Here is a 12,674-nt window from a genome sequence, read left to right as displayed (position 1 = left end):
GGCAGAGAAATGGGCAATGAACTGGGTCTATCACACCCTGCTGAGAAATGAAAGATTGCTCATACTGTGTTTGTCCAACAATAAAAAAAAAGAAAGCCTCCGAGAACTGAATTCACATTCGCCTGTGAAGCCTTATTTTGGCACCAAAGTGGTCGTTAAAGACTGTGTAACTTACAATATCCACTAACAGTGTTAAAATCAGTGTTTAAGCTCTTCCCAGAATATACTCGCCAATCTGAAAGGCTTTTTTGAAATGTATGATTTTGCGTCCACCATTCATGGTTGACTACAGGGTTCTATCCATTGGTGTTTTCCAAGATTATATATATATATATATATAGTATATATAAATAGATAGATAGCTAGATATATAATATATAGATAGATAGACATCGATAGATAGATAGATATCACATTAGCAGCTGATGAGTGTGCGACGCACAAAACAAGCTTGTACTGCTATGTATTAAATCTATTAAACGTTTTTTTCCCTACATATATATATATATATATATATATATATATATATATATATATATATATATATATATACACACACTCACTCACACACACACACACACACACACACACACACACACACACACACACACACACACACACATATGTATGTATATATATATATATATATATATATATATATATATATATATATATATACACTACCGTTCAAAAGTTTGGGATCACATTGAAATGTCCATATTTTTGAAGGAAAAGCACTGTACTGTTCAATGAAGATAACTTTAAACTAGTCTTAACTTTAAAGAAATACACTGTATACATTGCTAATGTGGTAAATGACTATTCTAGCTGCAAATGTTTGGTTTTTGGTGCAATATCTACATAGGTGTATAGAGGCCCATTTCAAGCAACTATCACTCCAGTGTTCTAATGGTACAATGTGTTTGCTCATTGGCTCAGAAGGCTAATTGATGATTAGAAAACCCTTGTGCAATCATGTTCACACATCTGAAAACAGTTTAGCTCGTTACAGAAGCTACAAAACTGACCTTCCTTTGAGCAGATTGAGTTTCTGGAGCATCACATTTGTGGGGTCAATTAAACGCTCAAAATGGCCAGAAAAAGAGAACTTTCATCTGAAACTCGACAGTCTATTCTTGTTCTTAGAAATGAAGGCTATTCCATGCGAGAAATTGCTAAGAAACTGAAGATTTCCTACACCGGTGTGTACTACTCCCTTCAGAGGACAGCACAAACAGGCTCTAACCAGAGTAGAAAAAGAAGTGGGAGGCCGCGTTGCACAACTGAGCAAGAAGATAAGTACATTAGAGTCTCTAGTTTGAGAAACAGACGCCTCACAGGTCCCCAACTGGCATCTTCATTAAATAGTACCCGCAAAACACCAGTGTCAACATCTACAGTGAAGAGGCGGCTGCGGGATTCTGGGCTTCAGGGCAGAGTGGCAAAGAAAAAGCCATATCTGAGACTGACCAATAAAAGAAAAAGATTAAGATGGGCAAAAGAACACAGACATTGGACAGAGGAAGACTGGAAAAAAGTGTTGTGGACGGATGAATCCAAGTTTGAGGTGTTTGGATCACAAAGAAGAACGTTTGTGAGACGCAGAACAAATGAAAAGATGCTGGAAGAATGCCTGACGCCATCTGTTAAGCATGGTGGAGGTAATGTGATGGTCTGGGGTTGCTTTGGTGCTGGTAAGGTGGGAGATTTGTACAGGGTAAACGGGATTCTGAATAAGGAAGGCTATCACTCCATTTTGCAATGCCATGCCATACCCAGTGGACAGCGCTTGATTGGAGCCAATTTCATCCTACAACAGGACAATGACCCTAAACACACCTCCAAATTGTGCAAGAACTATTTAGAGCAGAAGCAGGCAGCTGGTATTCTATCGGTAATGGAGTGGCCAGCGCAGTCACCAGATCTGAACCCCATTGAGCTGTTGTGGGAGCAGCTTGACCGTATGGTACGCAAGAAGTGCCCATCCAACCAATCCAACTTGTGGGAGCTGCTTCTGGAAGCGTGGGGTGCAATTTCTCCAGATTACCTCAACAAATTAACAGCTAGAATGCCAAAGGTCTGCAATGCTGTAATTGCTGCAAATGGAGGATTCTTTGACGAAAGCAAAGTTTGATGTAAAAAAAATCTTATTTCAAATACAAATCATTATTTCTAACCTTGTCAACGTCTTGACTCTATTTTCTATTCATTTCACAACATATGGTGGTGAATAAGTGTGACTTTTCATGGAAAACACAAAATTCTTTGGGTGATCCCAAACTTTTGAACGGTAGTGTATATATATATATATATATATATATATATATATATATATATATATATATGTATACTGTGTTTTTCTTTGTTGAATCACATTAGCAGCTGATGAGTGCACGACGCACGGAACAAGCTTGTACTGCTATGTATTAAAAGTTATTTTTCCTACATCTATATATATATATCAGCTGCCAATGTGATTCAACTTTAATCACATTGGCAGCTGATGAGTGTGTGATGTGACACACGAAACAAGCTTGTACTGAAATGCATTAAAGTTTTTTTCCTACATCTATCTTAATATTCCTTTCCTCATTTGTTGAGCACTTTTATCTACACCATGGATGGTTTCTGAAAAAAAAAAGATATGTATATATATCAACACGGATACAGGAAAAAAGATTTTAATGCATAGCAGTACAGGCCTGTTTCGTGCATCTCGCACTCATCAGCTCCTCATTAGTCGAGCACTCAACACTGTTGACGGTTTCGGAAAAAAACGCTATATATATCAATGAATACATAACAGTACAAGCTTGTTTCGTGCATCGCACTGTCATCAGCTGCCAATGTGATTCAGCAAAGAAGATCACACAGTCAAAAAATATTACGTTGCCCCGCATCACGCCCCTAATTTCAGTGAACAGCAACCAATGAGAGGATAGAAATCATTTGAACTATTACAACCAATGGGATAGGTAGTTACGATGCACAGCAACCAATGGTGGGGTAGAAAACCTTACAACCAATGGGGTAGGGGGTTGGGGCTTGTTTTGAAAAACCATTTAAAGGACCAGAGCACTGTTGAAATAGCATACATTTAAAACATAGCAAGGTAACGTCAAATGGGGTAATTTACGTATATCATATAGTGCGGGGTGGTGTTGGGGCACAGTTGGAAGGGCAGGCAGTTAAAATATAAATATACAACATCTAATAAATGTCACATGTGTATCATCGAATGGGAGGGGAGATAATAAATATATTATTTTACTTGTAGTTAGAAAGTAGATAATTTTCTATTTTTATAATAATTTTCTACCCCATCATTGGTTGCTGTGCGTCGTAACTACCTTTCCGCACCCCCCCCCGCTATATATTATATATACATATAAATAATATATCTCATTTCATCTTCAGCCGCTTTTCCCGGGGTCAGGTCACGGTGGCAGCAAGCTCAGTAGGGCACTCCAGACATCCCTCTCTCCAGCAACGCCCTCCAGCTCCTCCTGGGGGATCCCAAGACGCTCCCAGGCCAGATTGGACATGTAGTCCCTCCAGCGAGTTCTGGGTCTACCCCGGGGTCTGCTCCCAGTTGGCCGTGCCCAGTAAACCTCCAAAGGAAGGCGCCCAGGAGTCATCCTAATCAGATGCCCGAACCATCTCAACTGGCTCCTTTCGATGCGAAGGGGCAGCGGCTCTACTCCAAGCTCCCTCCAGATGTCCGAGCTCTTCACCCTATCTTTAAAGCTGAGCCCAGACAGCCTACAGAGCAAATTCATTTCAGCCGCTTGTGTCCGCGATCTCACTCTTTCGGTCACTACCCAACGCTCATGACCATAGGTGAAGATTGGAACGAAGGTTGACTGGTAAATTGAGAGCTTTGCCTTCCGGCTCAGCTCCTTCTTCGCTATGACAGTCCGGTACAATGTCCGCATTACTGCTGATGCTGCACCAATCCGCCTGTCAATCTCCCACTCCATCCTACCATCACTCCTGAACTAGACCCCGAGATACCTGAACTCCTTCACTTGAGGCAACAACTCATCCCCAACCTGGAGGGAGCAATCAACCATTTTCCAGTAGAGAACCATGGCCTCAGACTTGGAGGTGCTGACTCATCCTGGCCATTTCACACTCAGCTGCAAACCACCCCAGTGCGTGCCGGAGGTCATGTTCTGATGAAGCCAACAAAACCGCATCATCTGCGAAGAGCAGAGATGCAATTCTGAGGTTCCCAAAATGGACACACTCCTCACCTTGTCTGCGCCTTGAGGTCCTGTCCATGAATATCACAAATAGAATCGGAGACAAGGGATAACCTTGACAGAGTCCTACACCCACCGAAAACGTGTTTGACTTTGTGCCAAGAATGTGGACACAGCTCTCACTGTGGTTATACAAGGACCGGATGGCTTGTAGCAACTGCCCCGGTACCCCATACTCCCACAGTACTCCCCACAGAGTGACTCGGGGTACACAGACGTAAACCTTCTCCAAGTCTACAAAACACACCTTGACTGGCTGGTCAAACTCCCATACCCCCCTCGGCACTTCTGCAAGGGTAAAGAGTTGGTCCGTTGTTCCACGGCCAGGACGGATTCCGCATTGTTCCTCCTGGATCTGAGGTTCGACAATCGGTCAGAGCCTCCTTTCGAGCACCCTAGAGTAGACTTTCCCAGGGAGGCTAAGCAATGTGATGCCCCGATAATTAGAGCACACCCTCCGGTCCCCCTTTGTGAATATGGGAACCACCACCCCAGTCTGCCACTCCACAGGTACTGTTCCCGACCTCCACGCGACACTGAAGAGGCATGTCAACCAAGACAGCCCAACAATGTCCAGAGCCTTCAGCATCTCAGGGCGAATCTCATCCACACCCGGAGCCGTTCCACTGAGGAGCTTTTTAAGTACCTCAGAGAGCTCTGCCAGGGATATGGGTTGGGCTTCCCCTGAGTCTTCAGACTCTACCTCCTCCACTGAGGATGTGTTAGTCGGGTTCAGGAGCTCCGCAAAGTGTTCTTTCCACCACTCAACAACATCCCCAGTCCGGGTCAACAGTTCCCCTCCCCGGCTGAACACAGCCTGAGATAAGCCCTGCTTCCCCTTCCTGAGTCGCCGGATGGTTTGCCAGAACTTCTTGAGGCCAACCAAAAGTCCTCCTCCATAGCCTCGCTGAATTCCTCCCACACCCAACTTTTTGGTTTTGCGACTGCTGAAGTGGCAGCCCTTCTGGCCTCCCGGTACCTGTCTGCTGCTTCAGGAGACTCCTGGGCCAACCAAGTCCGAAAGACCTCCTTCTTCAGCCTGGCGGCTTCCCTCACCACAGGTGTCCACCAGCAGGTTCTTGGGTTGCCGCCTCGACAGGCACCGATGACCTTTTGACCACAGATCCTGCCTGCTGCAGCTACAATAGAGGCTTTGAACATGGCCCACTCAGACTCCATGTCCCCAGCCTCCCTCGGGATACACGAGAACTTCTTCCGGAGGTGGGAGTTGAAGACCTCACAGGCAGGGGCCTCCGCCAGACCTTCCCAGTTCACCCTCGCTACACGTTTGGGTTTGCCAGGTCTGTCCGGCAGCCTTCCCCATCATCTGATCCAACTCACCACCAGGTGGTGATCAGTTGACAACCCTGCTCCTCTCTTCACCCGAGTGTCCAAAACATACGGCCGCAGATCTGATGATATAACCACAAAGTCTATCATCGATCTTCGGCCTAAGGTGTTCTGGTACCAAGTACACTTATGAACTACCTTATCTTCGAACATGGTGTTTGTTATTGCCAATTCATGACTCACACAGAAGTCCAATAACAAGTCCAATATATTTTTTCCCACTTCCGGTGTGGGAAGATGGCGGCACGAATTCACATTTGCAGCGGCCTCACCCTGTATCGGTGTGGGAAGATGATGGTGCGAATAATTCATGTTTGCGGTGGCCTCACCCAGTACCACCCGGAAGCGGGGCAGGCTAAGTTAACCGCTAGCCCATGCAGACAGGCACTTCCGACAGTCATCCTGGCTGGCATTCATTCCCTTGGACAGTGATTTTTTTTAAAAAAATTTGAATTCTGATATATGTGTTAGTTTGGATATACTATGTGTTCTTGTACTTATTGTAGTTTTTGGATACGTGTTTTTGTCTTTTTGTTGCACTGCTGTGGGCTGGGGGGAATTGTATTTCGTTTCATTTCCTGTATATGAAATAAAATGACAAAGTGTTCCTGATTCCTGATATATATAGGTGAATGTTAATTAGCCTCAAGTGCAGTTTATAGTCCTGCAGGACCATGCCGGGGCCGGCATGGTCCTGGAAGAATGCTTGATCCACCCCACCTCCCACTTGCCTCAATTACATATTTCAGTAGAAGAAGAAGGAAAAAAAAGAAACCCGTTTATTTTTATGTAAAGTTATAAATTTGAATTATCCAATAGACTTTGAACAGGTTTCAAAGGCCCTATGGTCACCTCGCTCAGTAAATAAATTAATCACGTAACTCGGACACCAAAACTGCAGTTATGCAGCTTTCCACTGACAGCAGTGATTTGTATTGCCAATGCATTAAGATGTGGTTGATAGCAAAGGAATCCTCAGATCAGTTTTATGGTGTATTTTAATGCACTCACTGAATAAGTATAGAAATGAAGTACGCATGTACGTTGGTGTACCGTGTGTTTCAGTTTATCCACGTTTGTGTGCATGTGTATGTTTGTGCATGTTTTAATCTGAATGGGTGTCTGTATGTGTTCGTGTGTGTGTGTGTGTGTGTGTGTATGTACATGCAGGTTACAGCTATATTCTATCATTTTGTGTGTGAATCAATAGTGACGACTTTCAGCAGAAAATAGCTACCCCTGCACATTTTGAAGTTCACCAAGAAATTCAAAGTTTAAAACCAGCGAGTGCTCTCCATCCATGGTGCGCCAATCAATCTGCACATAACACTGACAAAGAGTCTATAGTTCTTGCACACAGCGATTTAAAACAGCACTCTTTCTGGCATAATGATGAGGTAATATGGATAGTCCATTTATCTTTGATTAGATTTTTTTTTGACGCAGGGATTCATTGCCTTGGCTTGCTGTTTCATTATTCTTTCTAATTACCTGCGACGATTCACCCATCAAACATTGGTACATTGGTGAATCGTAATTGCTTCTGCCATAAATCAAGACGTGATATTGATTGACAGTGTTGTGATATTGATATCCCAATCATTCATTGTAACACGATATCCGATTTGTTCAGTGTCCAAAATTTCTCAAAGTGATATGTGTTATCATAATTCTGCCCCTCATGTTGAACTCGTTCAGCGTACCTGACAGCATGTGCTCCTTGAACAAAGTCTCTCTTTTTAAGGTACTCCCCCTCGTTTTTCTCCCCAATAGTACTTGGCAAATTACCCCACTCTTCCGAGCCATCCCGGTCGCTGCTCCACCCCCTCTGGCGATCCGGGGAGGGCTGCAGACTAGTGCAGCGACCAGGACATATACCCACATTCGGCTTCCCACCCACAGACACGGCCAATTGTGTCTGTAGGAACGCCCGACCAAGCTGGAGGTAACACAAGGATTCGAACCAGCGATCCCCGTGTTGGTAGGCTACGGAATAGACCACTACGCTACCCGGATACCCCCTTTAAGGTCAAATTTAACCCTGTCTAAAGGGTCGAGATTTGCCTTGTCCACGCTTAGGAAAACATTGCACATTTGTGGGATAGCTGTGATTGATGCCTTATGGGTACAGCCAGAGATCTGTGCAAAGGTCAAGGAGCGTGTTGTGTCTTAATGAGGCATGGGCTCAAATAATCATCGAACTCGCTGCCTCCACCTCCTCATTCCAGCCTCTTCTTTCAAATAAAAATACATATACTCGCTTGCCTGAACTCCACATATTCCAGTCTGTGGGGTTATTATTCTAATTTCGTTAAGGCATTAGGCAAACCAACAGCTCCAGCAGCTGCACAGTTGGGGATGGGGCTGGAGGTAGAATGTGAATGAGCTAAGTTAAGGCAGACAGAACTGGGGCTTAGCTGTTAGCCTGGGGGTCAAAGTGATAATGTATGAACTTAGTTCTGGCAGGAAGGCAGACACCGCAACGTTAACAACCAGTAAGTATTCTAACGAGGACACTTTATTCCCAAATACACAGAACACAAGTCCGTACCTCAGCCCATCCGAGACCAACAGCAATTATTAACTCAGATGCATTAACTACTTTTGCTACTGCATCACATTTGTTGGCTGTTTTGTTTTTTGTTTTTCCAGTGGTCACGCTGACCTTCATGTTCCTTGCAGGGAATTAGAAAATTGGTATGCCAAAATGTTATGCAGATTAGGCTTGTTGAATATAAATTAAGTCCACAATACACCATCTGCAGAAAAACAATGCCGTTGTTTTTTTTGTTTTTTGTTTTTTCTGATGAGAGACGTTGTATCCCAGTGGGAGACATGCTTTGATAATTTATTTTCTAAATTTTGCATTTCTTTGTTTGTACTCCGTGCCTAAAAATGCAAGGTAGTAATTCTCAGTTTGTATTTTGTGTGCACAAATTAACTCCCCCTTATAACAAGGGAGGGAGCACAAGGATTTTGAGTTACATTCTATCAAAGCACCGGGGAATACTGTTACAGCTGCCTTGTGGATGATGGAAAACTGGAAGACGGTTTCCATAGCTGTCTTAACAATAGCACAGAGGCAAAACGCTGACAATAGTTATCTGTGCCATAAAATGGTGTTAAGTTCATGTGGCTGACATCCGCTGTGATCTGTTTAACATCAGCTGTGATCTGTTTGACTTCTGGACTTCCTGCTTCTAAAGGCAATTCTGCTTCTTGGGCTGAGCGTCTCTTCACCCGCTGCATGAATTTAAAAGATGTAAATGAATGGGTACAAAGAGCACCAGTGGAAAGTAAGGGCTCAGAATGGCGGTATGCTGTATACAGTAGCTACTTTACCCTGTTATGGTACACATCTACTGATGAGAGTCAGAGTCCCAGGGCACTTTTATCACAGAGGGGATGTTGGAGGTTGAGGACTTTCTGCTCCAAGAGTGAAAAATATCATTCAGGGTTTGGCGCTGCATCTCCATTCAATCAATAGTAATGAAGGCCAACTAATTCCATCTTAGTCTGCATTCCAGGAGAAAATGGAGGTTCGATATAGTATGCATGGCATGATGATGGCAGACAGCGTTGACCGAACATGGATGCCCAGAGGCGATCAATAAAGGATCAATAGGAAAAGTTTGAAAACCTGGAGTAGTTTTGCATCTCAACCAAACGCGGTGGTACCCCATAGTTTAGAAAAGGTCCAATTCTGGAAAAAGGAAAAAAGACTAAATCGAAAGAGGTCAGATCATCCAAGATCATTTCAATTACAAATGCAGCCAAAACGAATGCTGTACAAATGCAAAACACTAACAACTGTGCAGGATCAGGTATATGCAGTAAATGTTTAAAAAAAAAAGAAAAAAGGTAAAAGATGGAAAATACACCAGCTTTAATTACTCAGGTGTTTGAAAATGAGTGGATGTTGAAAGCCTGAGCATTGGCACACTGAGTGGATGGACATGGGAGATGGCACCGTTTCTTCCCAGATTTATAATTACACCCCAGTTGGCAGCGGTTTTAAGCCAATGAAAGAGACTCAAGGGGAATACGTTCCACTGAAATGCAGTGACATGCATTTGATGAAGATTTCAACTTGCGGAAATTGGCTGTCAGCCATATTTGCTGCTTGTAATATCAATATTTCTACATATGCACCCAAATAATGAAATCATGACCAGGGCTGTTGTATCTCGTCTCAGGCAAGACAAAGATAGCAGTAAACATCTCAAAACAATGTGTTTCAGTAGATCATTACTGTTTAATGAGGCCCTGAAACACATTTCTGAAACATGTTTTTGACTGAAAATGCTCGTTCTGCTTCACTGTGTCTGTCTCTTGTGAGCTAAATGTGGTTAGAAACAGCCTCAAAAGACTATCCAACTGAAAGCAATCAGGTAATAGTGAAAAACTAATTGTTTCAGATTCTACGCCTTCATGTTTGCTGTGTGCGTAAGCATCGACAACACTTACATCTGCAGTAGTAAATGTCTGCAGACCCCTATCCTTGCATCAACATGATGTGGCTGTGGTTCTAGCTTGTCCATATTCTCATACACTGAATGTATTTAAGTGGATTGTATGGAAATACTGAGAGCTGGATGACTGAGGTGTAGCTGGCGCTGATCCAGGTTAATATAGTTAAAACATTTGAGTGCTAGTGTCTGCTGTCAAAGAGGCACGTAGGGTGCTGAATACACAAAAGTGAACATAATTCTTATGAGAGTCTTATAGGAACACATAGGGAGCAATGATACTGTAGCTGTTGCTTTAGCTGCAGAGGCCTGACAGCTGAGGTGGCTTTGACCATGATTTCCCCATAGTCCATCTGTTTCTGCAGCACTCAAACCAAATCAGCATCTTTTGTAACCGTATTCATCTGTAGCAGGAAACCTAATTAAACTCAACTTGTCACACAGAGCGTGGAAACAAGAAGGGACCTTGCATACCAGTGGTTTCTGGAGGGAAAGCATATGATCACAATCACTGGATGCAGCATTATGCAGGGAAATACCAAGTTGACTGATCAACCTACACTGACGCGATCAAAAACACACAAAGTATCGCATCTTTTGCCAAGAGTGGTAACTGCTCAGAAATGTGCCTTGCCGGCATTTGTACATAGCGAACAGTTTTCTTACTATGCAATGACACATTAAATAAAGGGTATGGGTCCTCATATAGACTGCAAAGACACAGTGCAAGATGTCCATCCGTCCATCCGTCCATCCATCCATTATCCAAACCGCTTATCCTGCTCTCAGGTCACAGGGATGCTGGAGCCTATCCCAGCAGTCATTGGGCGGCAGGTGGGGAGACACCCTGGACAGGCCGCCAGGCCATCACAGGGCCCACACACACACACACACACACACACACACACACACACACACACACACACACACACACACACACACACACACACACACACACACACACACACACACACACACACACACACACACACATTCACACCTAGGGACAATTGCAGTACGGCCGATTTACCTGACCTACATGTCTTTGGACTGTGGGAGGAAACTGGTGCACCTGCAGGAAACCCATGCAGACATGGGGAGAACATGCAAACGCCACACAGAGGATGACCCAGGACAGCCCCCAAGGTTGGACTACCCCGGGGCTCGAACCCAGGACCTTCTTCCACTGTGCCACCATGCCGCCCAAAGTGCAAGATGTGTAAAATAGACTCATGTGTATGTACACAGCCTATTCAGTTTACAGTCAGATGCATTATGCACATATTAATACACTTTCATGCAAAATTTTGCATTTTCACACTTACACTTGGGATTCAGTGATATGCGTCATGTCGAGTACATTGCTTTTGTGCTTTAGTGTGTATTATGTTGGATAAAAGGTGCAACTTCCTAGAAAAGCAGGCTCAACAATGGGTGGAAAAACACTGCACTGCCACTTCGAAACACTTGACTCAAACCGTTTCTCAACAAGATCAAAAATAAAAGCTATTGAATGAGAAACGGGATTTGCTTTCACCCCGAGGTATGCCATCAAAGCGTTCAGGGTAGTAGACGAAACATTTACAAGCTTGTGAACCCATTTCTCCCCTAACATCCTCTGACCAGGAACCGTGCCGGCCATAAATGTTTTACAGTTATAGAGCATAAACCTGCCCTCCTCTGGTGGGTGTGAAGTGCTCTGGGCAGCCCGTGCCATGTCTGGGTTTGCCTACTCAAATAAAAGTACACAGTCCGGATCTCTTTGGCTGAGATTTACTGGGATCACAACTCATTTGGAATCAGAGATTGGGTAGTTATCATGTATGAGACGGGGATATATTGAGCTGTTAAAAATGGAGCCGTGCCTTAATCTGGTTTCAGGGCATTGGTGTGGATGATTGGAGTGATGACTGCATGACTGTGATTAAAGTCCTTCTAAATGGTTTTGAACAGCGGCCAGGCATGATGTTTGTCAAGATATCCACAGGTTCTGTGATGACCGAGGACCAGAGCCCACTGTTGCAAAATTGTCTCCCCATCATGGTCGTCTCAGCTCCGCATTAAAGAAAGAAAAACAAATCCCTCATCTCCTACTTGTACATATTACTGTGCAATGAAAACACACAAATAAGACATGGGATATTACTGCGCCATACATGAGCCAAGTGAGGAGCAAACCATTTAAAATGAAATCATTATTTTTTTAGTCGTTTCCACATTGAAATGAAGAGCAGAATGGGGGAATGAAGGAGTGTGTTTTGAGGTAAAAAAAAAACCCATTAAGACAAGCATGTAAGCAGTATATTAAAGTATTGAATGGAGTTGTTAGAAATATATAATGGTGAACACCACCTTAAGTCACCAAATTTAAATGGTTCTGTTAAAAATACAAGGCACGCCTACGTCGTCTGGGTATTATTATGATGGAGGTCAGAAAGTGGTCGAGCATCTGAGTCGTGTCATGCTGATCACAGGCAGTCTGGAAACTGTGCATGCCAGATGGCAGGGACATACACTTTACACAGAAATGCAAATTCACTGCTACATGGATGATGTCCAACATGGCTTTTAGGCCGGTGAGTTGTCCGTG

Source organism: Lampris incognitus, chromosome 1 (assembly GCF_029633865.1).
Source record: "Lampris incognitus isolate fLamInc1 chromosome 1, fLamInc1.hap2, whole genome shotgun sequence".
NCBI lineage: Eukaryota > Metazoa > Chordata > Actinopteri > Lampriformes > Lampridae > Lampris > Lampris incognitus.
This window is presented reverse-complemented; position numbering follows the sequence as displayed.